This window comes from Pinus tabuliformis, chromosome X, assembly GCF_031772625.1.
Source record: "Pinus tabuliformis cultivar Carrire ecotype Pingquan chromosome X, CPIR1, whole genome shotgun sequence".
Taxonomy (NCBI): domain Eukaryota; kingdom Viridiplantae; phylum Streptophyta; class Pinopsida; order Pinales; family Pinaceae; genus Pinus; species Pinus tabuliformis.
The window spans coordinates 1,251,534,911-1,251,551,212 of record NC_142308.1 but is presented as its reverse complement, the minus strand read 5'-3'; positions in this window follow the sequence as shown (position 1 = coordinate 1,251,551,212).

Below are 16,302 nucleotides of genomic sequence, written 5' to 3'. Positions count from 1 at the left end.
CCACTATTGTTCTTTTGTAGAGGGAGAGTCTTAATAGTAGCCATCACATACAAGTTTCCATACCCCAAGTCCATAAACTATCAGTTCATATTTTACCTTACCTCCCCATCATGAAAGTTTGATGCACTAAACACAAGTACACTTTGATAGTCCATGACTCAACCAAATCTCCTTCAAGCTATTAGGCTTACACCAAAGGAACCTGCTCTAATACCAATTAATGAAAGCTTGACTAAACTAGGTGGGGGGAGTGAATCAATTTAGTACATTCATGGAATTCAATTCTATTTGATTTAAACTTATTAACTGGAATTTTAGATGAAAATCTTAACACATAACAAATATCATATTTAATATATGAACATTAGGTAATAAGTAAACCATAACATTACATAAACACATATAAACAATCACATATGGACACCATAGATAAGTGGAAACCGATAAAGGGAGAAAAACACAATTTTGTTATTGTTGTGATGCAAAGGCAAGTTCCTACCCTCTTATTACATCTGATTTTTTGTAGGCTCCAACCTACAAGAGGTTGCTACCTCAATTTTTCTGTAAGCTAAAACTTGAAAGGGAGCTCCAAATCCCATAAGTTTTCTATAGGCTACAACCCATAGGAGGCTCCTAACTCAACCAACTCCAACTGAATATTTATCAAGCCACAACTTGAAGGAAGAATACAATCCCCATATACAAACAAAAACCAACAATGTGTTGTTTTACCTAGTCATAAATTATGCATATCTCCATCCTCATTTCTGCCTCTTCTTCCCTTCAAATCTACTTCAAATAAGTTTCATATGTGTTAGGTAACTAATAACATAGTTACAAATGAAATGTGAACTATTACCTCAAAACGGATACTCGAGCCCAAAAACCCAAAAAAAAAACGTGAAAAAACAACCAAAAAATGAAAATTGTTTATTCCAGAACGATGGTTTTTTTAGGGTAAATTTTCAACATATTTTTAAAATGGAAGTAAAAACCATTTTTTTAAATGGATGAAAAAACACCCTTTAAAAAAATTGTTTACTCTGGTATAACAACAACAAAAAAATCGGGTTACAATTTCAACATTTTTTAGCAATGGAGTTAAAGAGAAAATATCTAGACTTTGAAAAACTGTAAAATTCCAACAATTCTCGGACATGATGTTAAAGATAAAATATCATGTCTGATAATTCCAACTATTTCCAACCATGTTGTTAAAAATAAAATATTTTGACTTTAAAACACCTTGAAATTGTAATTGTTTTCGACCATAGCATTAAAGATACAATATCATGACTTGGAAAAAACATTAAAATCTTGACAAATTTTCAACCATGCAATTAAAACCAAAGATTATGATTACAAAAAAATCTCAAGTTTTCAAAATATTTCACACATGACATTATGAAAAAATTTATGACTAAAAAAACTTTAAAAATTAACACCCGAATGAAAAATTTATTATACCAAGAGTATTTTTTTAAATGTTAAATGTATAGCGATTTTAAAATCTTAGGCTAAGACAATTTGAGACATTGCAAAAAATAATTAAAATCAACTATCAAATTCCAGATAATGGGATCGACTTGCTGGACAAGCATCAACACGAACCTTTATATATATATATATATATAAGAAAACAAAAATTCAAATATTGAAAAAAAAAATAACAAGTAATAAAACATTAAAAAAACATGACAAAAAAATCAAATATAAAAAAATATATAGAAATGCAAAAATTCAAATATTGAAAAATAATAATAATAATAACAAGTAATAAAACATAATAAAAACATGACCAAAAAAATATAATATAAAAAATATATAGTAATGACAAAAAAAACTAGAAAATGTAAAAAAAAAAATTAACCATACCATGTAAAAAAAAAAAAAACAAGTAAAAAAATAAAATACAACATTAAAAAAAATTAAAGACTTAAAGAAAAACAAAAAACCTATAAAAATGTAAAAAAAAACATAAAACATGACAAAAAAAATTGTTAACAACATCTTTCTGAAAAAATCACGTAAGAAATCTTCTTATCAACGCATTTGGAAAATGAACCACACTCGTTGGTTCGAAACCTTCGATAAGAATATTTCTTATGTAATTTTTTCCGAAATATGTTGTTAATAATATTATGCATCAGAGAAGTCTTAGCTCAAAAATAAAAATAATAAAAACATGTTAGTAATAAAACATAAAAATATATAATAAAAAAAACATAACAAAAAAAAAACATAAAACATGTTAGTAATAAAACATAAAAATAAAAATAAAAACATTTGACCAAAAAAAAGCAAAACAAGTATAAAAGAAAAACAAAAACAAAAACAAAAAACAAAAAACCTATAAAAATGTAGAAAAAACCAAAATTAACTCCTAAAAAAAAAAAAATTGAATAAAAAATTAACCAAAAAAGAAAAACAAAACAAACAATAATAATAATAAATTAATAAAAAAATGATAAATTTTCAAACAAAACATATAATTTAAAGAAAAACAAATTGAACCACAAAAAAAAAAAAAAAAAAAAAAAAAAAAAAAAAAAAAAAAATCTAAAAACCTTACAAAAAAACAACAACAACTCATTTATGGTTTTTGGTATTTCTGTAAAAATATTCAAACCGGAACTGAAAAAGATGGAGACTGCGCGAGAGGGTTTCGGTTAGGGTTTTGTTTTCTGCAGCGGTTACTACTTGGACGGCCGTTGTAACCTGCTCTGTCGCTTTCGTTTATTTCACCTTCAGCTTTCTACCTGATACGGTTTCGCTTCACCGGTGGCTATTGTCCTGAACGTGTTTCTCGGGGGTTTTTCCGTTACTGACCGCCTCTTCTCGCGGTCTGTTCCTGTTACCTGGTTGACTGGTCGGGGATTTTCTGTTCTCCGTTTTCCTGCAGTTACGAGGCGTCCTCCGTTTCAAGGTGCAGTTGTCGACATGGAAGATTTAGATGCCGTGGATTACTCTGAAGACCCGTTGGAGGGGGTTTCCATCTGGCGTTCCTCCTTTCCCACGTCAGCAAGCCTGTTCAGCTCTGGCTACTCTTTGGCTGAACCCTCCCGGCCCCCTGTGGTCCTGCCGGACGATCCTCCTACCTGGCCATCGTTATCTACCCCTCCGGCATCCCCGTCATCACTCGGGTTCGTTTCTGCCTGCCTAAACCCTAACCCTGGTTTAGACCCCCCTACCTCTGGCTCTATCTCCCGAGTTCTCCCACCGGTGACCGGGGTTTCTGTCGTTTCGCACTTTCAGTCTACCCTTGCTCCCCCTTCTGGCTGTTTTTCCGCTGTCCCGCCTCTCGCCGGTACCTTACATCTTTCGGCTGATGGTCTTCCCCCCTCCTCGTCAAACCCTTGCCCTCCCCTTGAGTCTTCGGACCCTCCTCCTAGCAGGGCATTGCATCCACCTCCCCCTCAAGGGACCAAGAAGAAGTACAAGTGCTTCAAATCTAAGGCAGACGACATCTTCCTGAGATTAGAAGAGGACATTCAGTGGGGAGAAGCTATGGATTTTGCAGACAGAGTCTTGGTCGGTCGCATCAGGGGAAGGAATTACTCGGCCGCCCGACTGAAGGCCTGGGCAGCAGAGGTATGGGGTCACCATCTAGTTGACATCCCATTCGTGCAGACGTTTGTGAGGGGATGGTTCGCTTTGAGATTCACTCGTGCCGATCACACTAATTAGGTACTATCCTCCTACTGGCAATTCGAGCATGCACCAGTTCTGCTGAAACGTTGGACGCCCCTCTTCGATCCTGAGACTGAACAGATAGGTATAGGGCCTGTATGGATTCGGCTCTCGGGCCTCCCATTACAATACTGGTCTGAGGATATCTTCAGACGGATCGGCAACGCTATTGGCACCTACATGGAGTACGACAAGTCCTACCTTCACACGGGTATGATGGCATACGCTCGCATCCTAATCAATCTTGACACAAGAGGAGGGCTTCAGGAATTCATCACCATCCAGTGGAGGGACACATCCCGAAAGCAGCTTATCGATTATGAAGGCATCCCGTATCGTTGCCGCAGATGCCATAAAGTAGGGCACTTATATAAGGATTGCCCTCTCTTGCATAAGAATAGGGGTTTTGAGCAGAGACAGGAGACTGAGTAGACGGGAGGGAGCCCCTCTCAGCACAAGGATGAATTTGTACCTGAAAAACCAAGGGATACTCAGAGTACCCCGACAAAGCGGCATCGGACAAGCGACCAGCAGACTCCATTCCTACCTCGCCTCCTCCTCCATCGAGCTCGGGTACAGCAAGGGACATCACCTCGACTGCGGGTATGTTATTCCCTGCCCCTCCTTTTGTCACTGGATTATCTCATGTTATTGCATCTCTCTCTTGCATGGGTACCTCCCCCCCTTCCGTCCCTTCATCGATCTTTCCTGCGCCCCCGATTTCCCTGGGCTTTATCCCTTCCTCCTCTCTCCTATGCTCCCTTCCCCTTCCCTCCCCCTTTCCATCCCCCTGCATCCCATCCCTGATCTCCTCCTCCTCCCCTTCTATCCCCCCCCTCTCACCCCCTATTACCCCCCGGTACCCTCTCCGCTCCAGAACTAAGGATAAGGGTGCAGATGCGATTGGTATTGACCCTGTTTGCCCCCCGGCTTCCCATAAATCGTCAAGGGGACGCCCCTCTCAGCTCACAAAAGCCAGACACACTGCGGGTGAAGAAGTTGCCCTTGGGCGACAATAAACCATTGACAGGGCCCTTAGAGCAAGGGACGACCCTCAGCCTCACCCTCCATGAAATTCTTATCTTTCAATTGCCGAGGGGTTGCTAGCCCCCCCAAAAAACTAGCCCTCAGAAGACTGCTCACCTCGATCGAATTGGATATAATTTTCTTACAAGAAATCCTCTGTCTAGCTGACTCCCTCATTCCTATTCTCAACACTTGGCTGCCGAATTGGACCTTTCATGCCATGGACGCATCTGGGAGATCGGGAGGTACTGCTATTGGTTTCTGTAACAAATCTATGGTGCTCCGGAATTCTTGGGGAGGCAGAGGTTTTATTGGTATGGACTTATTTGCCCACTCTCTTGGATCTGATATCTGTATCATTAATGTATATGGCCCTTGTGTGGAGAGGGAAACATTTTGGAGGACCCTGCTCGACTCCGAATTATTTCGGGCTGATAATATCATCCTGGGAGGGGACTTGAACTTCTCGTTGGGATACTGTGAATCCTGGGGTCACTTGGCCCAGGTGGACAGCCTTTCCGACACGATCTCTACCTTACTCGAAGAGCATCAATGGGTTGACATTCCTCCTGTCAGAATCCAGTATACTTGGACAAATAACAGAAGCGGCGATCACAGTCTTGCTAGAAGGCTAGACAGATTTCTTATCAAAGAAGTCTTCCTTACCCTCCACCCCCGTATTAGGCAGTGGGTAGGCTCTAGAGGCATATCTGACCATCGGCCCATATTTTTGGAACTGTCAGACAACATCCCGAAGATTAAAAGCCCCTTCAAATTCAATGCCTCCTGGCTCAAGGACCCCTCCTATCTACAACTGGTATCTGAATATTGGAGAACCAATCCCATATTGGACGGGGAAGATCACACTGCTGGTTTTATTAGGAAGCTGTCTGAACTTAAGAGGATCTCCAGAAACTGGGCACATCAGAAACGGTTAAATGATGATAATATGTTGAAGGAAGCAGAACAAGCCATTGCCACATATGAGGACTCGTCAAATGGTACCTTTCTATCACCAGCAAACAAGGACCTATACACTACCCTTGTCTCAAAACGCTCCCAAATTCTGAAGGAAAGAGAGGAGAGCTGGTGTCTCAGAAGCAGGGCTATCTGGTTGGCTGAAGGTGACAACAATACTAAGTTCTATCATAAATTTGCTAATGGTAGGAAAGCCATTAACACTATTTGGGAGCTACAAGACGATCAGGGCCAAGTGGTATCAGATCAGCAGGGTTTGGCCAGGCTCGCCAATGAGAACTTCAAGTCCTTCTACAAAGTGCCTCAAGAGGTGAACATCCTAGAGATAATGCGGGTTGCAGAACTCTTTCTTATATTTGTAGAACAAGAGGACTCGGAAAATCTGATGATGGCAGTGTTGAAGGAAGAACTTGAGGCCACCATTAAATGGTTTAAGAAAGATAAGAGCCCTAGACCTGATGGGTGGATCATCGAATTCTATATTGCTTTCTTTGACATCCTGGGAGATGATTTACTCAGGATCGTGGAAGACTGTAGAAGAAGTGGCAATATCCCCTCGGCCATCAAATCCACTTGTATTGCCCTCATTCCGAAATTTGATTCCCCTACCTCCTTTAACGATTTCAGACCCATCTCCCTTTGCAACTGTCTGTATAAAATTATTGCCAAGATTATCGCAAATTGCCTGAAGCCCATTCTGTCTAGGCATATATCTCCTGAGCAATTTTCCTTTCTACAGCATCGACAGATACATGAGGCGATTGCCACTGCACAGGAACTACTCCATACTCTGCAGACAAAGAAGCAGAAGGGCATGATCTTAAAGGTGGACCTATCCAAGGCCTTTGATAGAGCTAATTGGCTCTATATCAGATTAATATTGACTCATTTGGGTTTCCCATTTGCATACATCAAATGGATTATGAGCTGCATTAAAGATGTATCTTACAGTGTCTTACTTAATGGGGAAGCTACTCCTTTCTTCCAATCTGAGAGAGGGCTCAGGCAGGGTTGCCCTCTATCCTCTCTACTTTTTTTATTAATTATGGAAGCCCTAAGCAGATCCATCATAGCTGCCCGGAACATAAATCAGTTGGTTGGAATTAAGATATCGGAGAACTTCTATTTGACCCATCTCTTGTTTGTTGATGACATCCTGATCTTCTTAAATGGCAGCCTTGGCGACTCCACAGTTCTGCATAATATTTTCAAGCTTTTTCAATAGGCAACCATGATGATGATTAATGAGGGTAAATCTACTATTACCATAATCGGTTGCTCTCAGCATGAGACCATTTACACTACCCAGCGCTTTCCCTTCTCTGCACTCAACCTGGAAGACGGGCTTAAATACCTGGGCTTCCGACTAAAGCCTCTCGGATATAGGATTGCAGATTGGACGTGGCTTATTGCAAAAGTGGAAAAACGCTTACAGATCTGGTACCATAAATACCTTTCCCGGGCCGACAGATTAATTCTCATAAAGGTAGTCATTGAGGCCACCCCTGTGTTCTGGATGACTCTCACATGGATACCGAAAGGCATACTGAACAGGCTCTAAAGTATATGTTGGAGATTTTTATGGAAGGGTAATCAACCCAAGAAAATTTTTGCTTGGGTCAAATGGGATAGAATAGCACTTCCAAAACATTGGGGAGGATGGGGCATAAAAAGGCTTGATCTATTCTCGAAAGCCTTGGCTGCTAAACTTGGCTGGCAACTCATTACCTCCAATAGTCTCTGGACTCGGGTTGCTCAAGCAAAATACATATGGCCCATGAACTTGATGGATTGGTTTAGGCAGACACACCCCACGAACAGTAATATCTCCAACATATGGAAGGCAATGATGAACGCGCTTCCTCTATTGCGACAAGGTATTACCTGGAAAATTAATGAAGGAAATGTAGTCTGCATTGGCACGGATCCATGGGTGGGATGTGGGAACGCACACAGATTTCCAGCTGATCTGGTAAGATTTCTAAATTACAGGGGCATCATCTACATCAAGCACATTGGTGATCGCAATAATTCCACCGTTCTTCATCAGGCTTGGAAATTGGCACACGATTTGGATATTCTTGAGCAATGGCGACTTGAATGGCAACAATTCATTGAAGCTCTCACACAGGCACATATCCGACTGACAGAGGAACTGGATGAAATTATTTGGGCATTCGCAAAAAACGGATCATATTCCCCTAAAGAAGGATACATCAGACTTATGGACCCCCATAAACCACATTATATTGACCCAAACTATAGATCTTTTTGGAAATTCAAGGTTGCCCCTCGTACCCGCCTATTACTGTGGAACATTCTTTTTGACAAGATCCCTACTGGTGCCAATCTGATGAAAAGAACCTTTCATGGCCCTTTTCGATGTCATCTTTGTCGACTTGATGAAGAGAATACAGAACACCTCTTCCTGAACTGCCCTTTCACTAAGGAGTTTTGGAACTGTATTACTACACACTACCCTTCCCTGAACCCGTGGCACGGTAACAACATTCATGAGGCCTGAAATTCTTGGTGCCAAGCCTACAAAGGAAAAGCCAGGAATATGCCTCTCCTAGCCTGTTGGGACATTTGGATTGCTAGAAACCACTACATTTTCAATCTCAAGGATCCTCACTGGCCTTCCATTCTACTTCATACACTGATTATGATCTCCTTCCCGAGGATGACATTATAGCCCCTCCGTGCACCATCATACCTGAAATCATAGATAAATCCAAACCATGGGCATATTTTGATGGTTCTGCTCAGGAAGCAGGATGTGGGAGGGGAGCCTTACTTTTCCTGAAAGGTTTAAAATTCAAATAAACCTGGGCAGGGGTACAAACAACTTTGTTGAACTCTGTACAGCAAAACATCTCATATACTTTGCATTAGAACATCATTGTAGACATCCTCAATTGTTTGGTGATTCAAAAATTGTGTGTAATTGGCTCAACAATGCATCACACTGCAATGCATATTCGTTGTGGCATATTCTAGGTGAAGCTCGTAGATTGATAGCCACTTTTGACTCCTTTGTCTGTCGACATATTTACAGGGAACAAAACTCGGAGGTTGATCAACTTTCAAAAGAGGCAGCGCATCTACAGGGCAATGACTAGTTGATACAGGAGGAAATTGATGGTACTTTCCATCAATATTACCACAGACCTTTTGTAGAACATGGACAAATTGGGTTATAAGCCCAATATTTTGTTGACCACATTGTATAAATTTTGTTTTTCTCATATCTATCTTAACGGTTGTATATACAACAGTATTGGTTTTTGTACATAATATATCTCTCTCTGCGCAGATATGATACAATTTTGGTCCTTTTTCCCTCCTTCTGTTGAGGGAAGTTTTGATACAATATGGTTGATAGCAGACTCCCTGCGTGGAGTAACAACGATTAGCAGTTAAGTTTTTATCATTATCTGGACAGCGTCATGTATCTTGTTAGGAAAACATGCCTCCATACGCATATGCCTTGGCATCTACAGAATGTAATTGCTTATATATTAATAGAAATTACGACTTTTTCCATGGAAAAAAACAACTCTTCATTTAAAAAAAACAACTTAAAATAATTACCAAAAAAATATTTTAATTAAGTAATTTAAATAAACAAAATTAAAAATAAAATATAAAATAAAATAAAAATTTAAGAAATATTTTTTAAATTAAAAAAAAAAAAAAAAAAAAAAAAAAAAAAAAAAAAACAAAAAATTAAAACAATCAAAAAAAACATAAAATTATAAAAAAATAACAATTATAAAAACCATAATTACCCTCTCTTCTCCCACAAACCTTGTTGCTCCAGTTTCCTTGCTGCTCTTTTGTTGCTCCTTTTCCTTTGCTTCTCTTTTGTTGCTCATTTGCCTTTGCTTCTCTTCTTCTCTTTTTCCATCAATGACAACGATTCCATCAGGTTGCATATGCAACCTACACATCATAACAACAATTTGGTAATATGGACCAACTATAGAGCCAACAAAGTATTTACCACTTTCCTTTGCTTTATGTTTATTAAAATCTTTTATCCATGATCTAATTTGTTTTTATGGGTGTACATGATTCTTTATAAAAGCCTCAATATATTCCTTATTGTATTTGTGTTGTTGGCTAGGAAGATGGTACATGCTCTGTAAATCCTTGCTTAAAAAGGATCCAACAAGTGTGCCCTTGCTAGTATAAATTTGTCTGTCAGAAATACTTAAATTCTCCACAACCCATCGAATTATATCTGTATAAGGAATAATTCACGGTCGGGATGTTATACTATGCAGAAAAGAATTAGCGGCATCACTAATAGTGGTTTCCGAAACCGGGACTCTATCATCAGCGATTATCGTCCTCTGAATAACTCTAGGTTTTTCATCTTTGAAGTATTAAAAACCATTAAAATCCACTAAGTACACTAACGGGAATCCATGTGAAACAAGCCTCATCAGATTATTGGAGGTGATATTTTGAAGGTTTCTAATATAACACGCGCTGATAACAAAGAGTCTACGATATAAAGAGAACTTTAGGGGTGGGTCCATCGGAACTTCATTATTCCGTAATGTTTACAAAATAAAACTTTGATGAGATGAGTTCCAAAAAAGGTAAAGACTTTAAGTTTTAATAAAGGTATTGTTTTCAAAGCTCCTATGATTAATTTTCTTATTCCCCTTATTAATAAAACAAATAATTTTATTTAAAGAAACTAAGTATAAAAGGTCTCAATTATTTATTAGGAACTAACTAAAAATGGGGTTGTTGTTTTGCTACAACAATTGGCGAAACAATTATCTCTGTTATATTGTTTTGAAAGCTCTTATGATTAATTTTATTATGCCCAGTAAAACAAAGCATTTTATTTAAAGAAACTAGATATAAAAGATAAAGGGTCCCAATTATTTATTAGGAACTAACTAAAATGGGGGTTGTTGTTTTCTACAACAATTGGCGATACACTGAGCGAAACAATTATCTTTGTTAAATAAATGAAACTTTAAAATATAAAGGAATAAAATTTGAAAAGATTATAATGCCGAATTTTAGATTTTTATTAAAATTTCTTTGAAAAAAATGAAAGTCATTACTTTCAAACTTCATAATTTGTTATTTATGAAAGACTCTATTTATCTATGACAATCACTTTATAATATCAATTGTAATGATGAAATAAAGAACTATTTAAAGTTTAGCATTAAGATAGACTCATTTGTCATTGGTAGTGTCACTGCTGCCAGCAGGCATCCATAGCCTCAACAGGGTTACCATTTAACCAAGAAATACTAGTATCCCACCCACTAGAAAATATTTTAGAGGTTTTGAGTTTAGTCTTACTTAAATTTTTCTTTTTCTTAAAAGCCATTGTCCTGGCTTGGTGACCAGACATGACAATGTCATTCACAAGTATTAATGATATTGAACAAGCCGGCTTGTGATGAACCTCTTTTCTTACGACTTTTTTACTATAGGTCACTGTCTTGGCTTGGTAACTAGATATGATAATGTCAATATCATCAGTTCCCCATGATCATGGTAGGTTGACTCTTAATGAGACCCTGTATCCTTCAAGCTTAATATTTTTGAATTACACTCTAAAAATATTAAATTAGTGGACAGGGAGGTAGATATTCTCCTTAAGGGTTGTGGATGAGAGTGAGAGTCAAAATATGCTAAAACCAATTTAGAGTTTCTATCTATTTTAATAACTATTCTGAAATATGACTAGTCATAAGACAAAATTGTCTATTTAGTGATTCAAGTTACTAAAAGTTCAGAAAATAATGAAAAAGCAGTTAGAGATTACCAAATTTATGAAAGACTAAACTTTAGCATAATAATCATTTTCTTGGGAATTTTCCTTTTTCTATATGAATTTCATGATAATACTCTAAGAATAAATATAATAACCCAAATACAAAGTCAAAAGAGTAGCATACAACAAAACTATACTAAAGACACACCGCTATTTACATATGATTATTTACATATTTACAACAAAGCATGAGTGTTCAAGAAAATCATTTTTTAAGATTATCCCAATTATGGGGAGGGATTCCTTCCTACCCTGTAAGTATTGAAAAATTAAAAGTAGAGGGGCCAAGATTTTTGACAATCTGAAATGGTCCAAGCCAAAGTTTCTGAAACTTTGTATGTTTACCTTTCTCCTCATGGGGTTTATCCCATTTTAGAACCAAGTCTCCAATTTCAAAAAAAATGTTCCCTATTGAACTTGCATTAAATCATGACTTAATAATGTTTTGACGTTTTGCATGAATTTTCTTTGCCTTTTCTCCCCCTTCTTCTAATTTTAGTTCTTGGGACTATCTTAATTGGAGAGAAGAGCATGGTTGTTCTTCAATTGATTGCAATAGGGCTAATGAAGGTAAAGATACATTAGGAGGCAACACAACTTCTTTTCCATAAAATAGATAATAAGGTGAAGTTCCTAAGGAAGCTTTGTGAGTAATTATGTCTGCCCATAGAGAAAAAATTAAATATTTATGTCAGTCCTTTTGATTTTCATCCATGGTTCATTTTATAATTCTTAAGAAACTTTTATTAGTGGATTCTACCAAATCATTTCCTTGGGGATAATATTTTGCATAATATTTAACTTTAAAACTCCTTTTTAATGCAAATTTAGTAATTACATTGCCAGAAAAGTGTGAAGCATTATCAAACATGAGAGCATTTGGAAGTCCAAACCTGGTAATTATATGTTGATCGATAAAATCAATAACATTTTTAGAATTGAACACCTTTAAGGGCAATGCCTCCACCCACCTAGTGAAATAATCAGTAGCAGTGAGAATATAATTGTGCTACTTAGAATAATGTGTAACGATCTCACCTATAATATCTAACCCATGTTATTCGAAAGGCTGCTCAACATTAACTAGTTGTAAATGAAAGGCTGCTTTCTGTGTTTTTCCTAAAGCAGTCTGGCAAATTTTGCATTTTGTTACATAAGTATAAGTATCTTTGAACAAGGTGGGCCAGTAGTAAACAACATGAGGATTTTGTGGGAACTAGTATCTCCACTATAATGTCCACTAGCTAGTCCATCATGCAATTCCTGCAACACCTTTTCAGCTTCAAGCTTCTCTAAACATCTAAGCAAGATAAAAACATAATTTTTTTAACAAAACATCATTAATGAGTTGTTATTGGTTGACTTTCAATCTCAATGATCTTTTCTTTTTGAATCCAGTTCAATAGGTGCATAGCCATCTTTTAGATAGAAAATTAAATCAACATAGTGAGATTCAATATCAATAGGACATACCTCTAAAACTTGAATTTTTTTACCTTAATCATCTTCCAATGTATTATAAGATGCATCAATTACCAACCTACAAAAAGTTTGTCTTATAACAATCTTGGCTAGTTTGATTTCAAGATCAAATTATTGTAAAGTTGTGACCTAGTTAGCTCTCTTTTCTCCTAATTCCTTTTGAATAAGTAATTTCCTAACTGTTGGGAAAGGTACAATCACTTTTGTGTGTGATTTTAAGAGAAAAGGTCTAAAATATTTAATGGATTTGAAAAATGTGAAAGCTTGATTATACTTCTAAATAATTTAATTTTTCTCCTTGTAAAGTAGAACTATAAAAAGCAATAGGAGCTTCAATTTGTTCTTGATTATGTTGAGTTAAAATTGTTGCATAAGAATGATCAGAGGCAAAAGTGTATAGAAAAAATTCCCTAGAATAATTTGGAGATGAAAATGAAGGAGAATTAATAATGGCTTGCTTAATTGATTCAAAATATGTTTTCCCAACTTGTCCCAATTTGTAGATTGCTTTCTTTTTTATCATATTATATAAAGGCATGATAATTTGTGAAAAATCAGGAACACGATGTTTAACAAAATTGATTTGACCAAGAAAAGACTACATAGACTTCTTATTATGAGGCAAGGGAATTTTTTATATAGCTTTGAATCTCTTTGGGTATATATTGATTCCTTCTTTTGAAACAATAAAGCCTAGAAGTTTTCCTTCACTAAGAGCAAAGAAAGATTTTTTAGGATTTAAAGAAATTCCAAATTTCCTACATCTTTCAAAGATTTGCTTTAAGTCATTTAGATGATTACTCCTTTTCTTTGAATAGATTTTAATGTCATCTAAATAAACAAAAACTAATTTATTAATCACGCCTTTGAAGGAAATATTCATATCTCTTTGGAATGTAGCTCCAACATTAATCAAACAAAAAGGCATTTTTTTATAAGCATAGTTTCCCCATTTAGTCTAAATGTTGTTTTCAATCTATCTGCAGGGTGAACAAGGATCTGTTTATAACCTGAAAACCATCTACAAATGACATAATTTTATAACCCGCAACAAATTGTAAGATTTGTTTCATTGTGTTGATCTAGATTGTCATTAATGTCAACATGGCAATATTCTAGGATACTAAATGATGATATGAAGCCAAGGAGAAGCAGTTCCATGAAGAAACAGGAGAAAGAAGCCAAGGAGAAAATCCATCAGGGAAGCCATTCGAAAGACATTGGAAACCATCAAAAGAGCTCACTGGAAGCTCAAAACGGGAGCACTCAAAGAAAAGCCATAGGAAGAAGTTCAACAAAAGAAATAAAGAGGAACACACCGCGGAAAAAGGTAAGAAATAAGAAACAAAGAGGAACACATAGCGGAGGAGCATAAACGGCCATATTGGGAGTATCATATGTAATATATGCCTAAGGAGCCATATCGGAAATGTCGGAGGAGTAGAGTTATCAGAAGCCAAAGGAGGAACTATCGAAAGTATCACATATGCCACGAGTAAGAGCCATAACGGAGGGTTGGAAGAGTTAGCTCCTAAAGCAAGAGCGAATTACCATAGTCATCCTACACCGTTGATTTCATTGACTAACCTACGCGCTAGTGCAATCCCGCAAGCCGTAGAACACTCGAGCCTCATCATCCGACGGATTTCGGGTTAAAAAAAGTGAACGGGTGTTAAGCGAGAGGTCAGACCCGAAATTTTTTATATTGGCGATTTATAATTTCCATCGGGTCCGGAATTTGATTAAGGTTCGTGCAGTTTGTGCACCCGAAATCATAATCGGTCGCCGGATCAACTAGAGGTTTGATCAACGACGGAGGAACACCGAGAAACTTTATTGATCGGGCGAGGAGCTGATCGTCGGATAAGGGACTTGATCGGACGGTGGAGGTTGTGTCGTGTCATTTAATCACAATGTACAAAGGAATGTCAGGCCGGTGATTGCGATATATATATGGACCTGATGGAGGTATTAAAAATAGTTTATAATCATATCGCATATGCCGTATCTGAGGTGAAGGGTTAATCGTAAATCAGAGAAAGGAAGGAGTAGCGTTGCGGAGGTGTCTTTGATGTGAGGACCCGATGATATATATGTTCGGGTGTATAAATATTTGAAGTCCGACTGAGTGTTTCGGAGCGGGGTTTTTCGTGTATTCCATATGTATCCTTGTATTCCGATATGTTGTGTGGTCCTGGGTTTAAAGACTTAAGGCCTTGTCATATTAAAGCTTCGATTACGATTGAGATAGTGACGTGGCTGGTGGGACCACCCATTATATATTTCTAACTATGTTAATGGGGCATCGGCTAGGTTACGATTGCGATTGTGGGATTATTAATGTATATTGTATGAATATTAAAAAAATGGGGCCTCTTTGATATTTTCTATAATATGCAACATTATTGTAATTCGACCTCTCTTCCACATTAACATGTCCTGTGTGTATTGATGGATTTGAAGAGACAGAGGAAGCTGAAGAGTGAGCGTAAAGGAAGCTGAAAGATCAAGCGAGCGTTGAGGAAGCCGAAGAGCCAGTGGAGAAAGGAAGCCAAAGGTCAGGGGTATCAGGAATATAAAACAGAGAACAAGGAAAGTTTAGGGTAGCTGGCACTGTAAGAAACAGAGGAAGCCAAAGTTCTGGCAAGGGTGGAAGAAGCAGGAGGACATAAGTAGTCATATGTCCAATAGGGTTGGGATCAGAGAATTACAACCAAACAGATCCAGACAGTCTACAGCAGAGGGTTGGAGCCCTTGAGGTTGGTGCCTCAAAATTGGAAGGATTGGTGTCCTGGGAGTTGGTGCTCCTAAATCCAAGGTTGGTGCTCTGGAGGTTGGAGCCTCACAAAAAGTCCATGTTGGTGCTTGGCAACAGATTGAAGCCATATATATATATAGTACTTGATTTATTGCAAAGATTACATTAATAAAAGAATTTATTCTTGTTATTTACTCATGTGTTCCAATTATAAATATTTTCACTGGTAAGAATAACAATTAAAAAGAAATATTGATTCACCCCCCCCCCCCTCCTCAATATTTCCAACAATTGGTATCAGAGTCGGCTTCTTCATATCAGCCTAACAACTTGAAGAAGGATTCTTAGTCATGATGAGAAATCAAGAAGTGTTAGGAAGACTTCCTCTATTCGATGGCACAAATTTTGGTTTCTGGAAAAAGAGAATGTCCTACTACTTAATGTCCCTTGGACCTGAAGTTTGGCATTCAGTATTAAATGAGTACATAGCTCCTTCCACTCTTCCAACAGATCAAGACGAGAGGAAAGTCTACATTGCAAATGAAAAATCCTT